The 2,203-nt window shown below is 49.8% G+C and overlaps 1 pseudogene; it reads left to right on the top strand.

The window, feature by feature from the left end:
* The first annotated feature begins 89 nt into the window (after window positions 1-89).
* LOC102498478 (gem-associated protein 8 pseudogene) lies at window positions 90-734 on the top strand (annotated as a pseudogene).
* Window positions 735-2,203: the final 1,469 nt, after the last annotated feature.

The raw sequence follows: 2,203 nt of genomic DNA, 5'->3' as shown, positions 1-2,203 counted from the left end.
AAAAAAAAAAAGAAAAAAAAAAAAGTCCAGAGGGTCTGCAATCGGAGTGCCTTTGAGGTCCAGTGCCCATTCAGACCTGGCAATCAGTGATGGCAGCAGAGGCGTCAACGTTGAAAGCTCCCGACGCGTGTTATTCTCATCCAGTATTTGCAAGATACTGGCAACATTATCAGCAAGCGATGGCTTGGAGGCGAAGACACCAGGTTGCCTACAAGAAGCTGGCGGAGTCGTATTTCTCCTCCCGGTGTTACTTGGCTTTCAGAAGATCTGGGCAGCACGCATATGGCAGCAGGAGCCAGATGTCCACAGTAGAGCAAGCTTTGTCCAAAGAAGGAGAGGCAGAAAGTGAATCAGATGAGGAGGTGGAGAACGACCTGCGCAACATGGAAATCACCGAAGAGCTCCGCCAGTCCTTTGCAGAAACCGAGAGGCACAGAGAAGAGCCACAGCGGCAGCAGCAGCAGTTGGAGGCGGTGCGCCTGGGCAACTACGTGAATGCTGACCATGACCTGTACTACAACCCCTGCCAGTCAGTCGAGCCCCCGGAGAGCCCTGGCAAGCGTTGCAAGGCTGAGATGCTGCGTTTGTACCTGAACGGTGCCGCCAAGATCCTGGCCGTGAAGGCTGCCATGCAGCTGAGCTTCGACAAGCACTGTGACAGAAAGCAGCCCAAGTACTGGCTGTCATTCCCCGGAAGTTCTGAGCCCTGGCACAAGGCCCCGACGTGTTTCTGAAAGGGGTCCCCTTCCTTTTGGATACACACTCTTCTCTCCTTCTGTACTTTACTCAGGGAGAGGGGTCTTTCTACTGGGAGAGAAGCGTGTTCACCCGTCTCAGTGGGAGCGGATGTCCTATGCCAGCCACTTGGGAGTCAGAGAATCTATACTGTCATGAGAGTTTTCTCTTGGCACCAAAGATGATTTTGTATACATTACACTTTAAAATATATATATTGCCAATAGCAGTGTTCAATTCATTAAAGTCCTTGCCTAGAAAAAGAAAAAATCCAGCAAAGAAGCTGGAAGAGAGCCCAGCAGGTGGTGTGCTGGTCAAGGCTCTGGACTCCCACTTAGCCAACTACAGTTCGAGTCCTGGATCTGGCAACTTGAAACTCATGCCAGGTGCATGTGCATGTGTGTCTAAAATCCCAAGAGGAGAATGGAAGAGAAGGGAAAGGCCATCCCCCATGGGGGGCAATTTCTCACTTTCTGTCTCTCTGTCTCTCCAGTGAGCACACACACTCTATGGCAAAAATCTCTCACATGGGAAAAAAAAATGCCAAGAGGTTGGAAGAAACATGTCAGTGGAACAAGCATTCTGGGGCATTTGGAACCCATTTGGGAGTGGCTGAAGGGTGCCCTGTGGAAGAAATGAGCACACAGTGGGACCGAGATACAGCACTTATTTTATTAATATTAGTAGTAGCATTTTGAAGTTTTCTATAGGGCACATGTGATCACCAGAGAGAGAAAAAGAGAGGGAGAAAGAGAGGGAGAGTGAGAAAGCAAGCTGCCAGGTCTCGGACTTGAACCGTGGTCAGTCATGTAGGAGTCCAGCACCTTAGGCACCACACCACCTGTTGGCCTAAGCTATGGCATTAAACACCAGGGTTGGGAATAGAGGTAGTGCTGCAAAATGGCTACCTCTCTAGTTTTTGCACACGTGGTATTTTATGACTTTAGTGTGCTTGGGAAAAGGGGAACAGTGAGAGACAAGACCCCAATCTGTGGCAAGGAGTTGGACCCTGCCGATGCTCACCAAGAAAGGAGAGAGGCATGCAGCTTGCCAAAGCAGAAACCTTAGCAAAGTCCAACAAACCCCAGCCACAAGCTTATTTCCTCCAAATGTCATTAGGGTCTATTCTACAATATAATCATCTGTTCCACTGCTAATAGCAGAAAATACTGGGAACTGGGTGATTTATGAAAATAGAGGCTTATTGGGCCAGGTATGTACACGTGCATGCCCAGACTTCTGAGAGGAGAATGTAGCCATTCCACCCCCATCCACTCCTGCCCTGGGTGGGGAGGGTGATTTCTCATTCCCCCTGCTGTCTCTCCCATGAGCACACATGCCCTGGAGCAAACTTTTAAAAAGTGTTACATGAATAGGGAGGTTTATTCAGATCCGTTTGGAGGTCCAAGGGCTGGAGGCCACATGTGGTAGGGACCTTGCAGAGTCTGAGGCATCACGCCCTGAGGGT

Source organism: Tupaia chinensis, unplaced genomic scaffold (genome assembly GCF_000334495.1).
Source record: "Tupaia chinensis unplaced genomic scaffold, TupChi_1.0 Scaffold144058_1, whole genome shotgun sequence".
Lineage (NCBI taxonomy): Eukaryota > Metazoa > Chordata > Mammalia > Scandentia > Tupaiidae > Tupaia > Tupaia belangeri.
The sequence above is the reverse complement of the archived record's forward strand: the minus strand, read 5'-3'. Positions and strand labels throughout refer to the sequence as shown.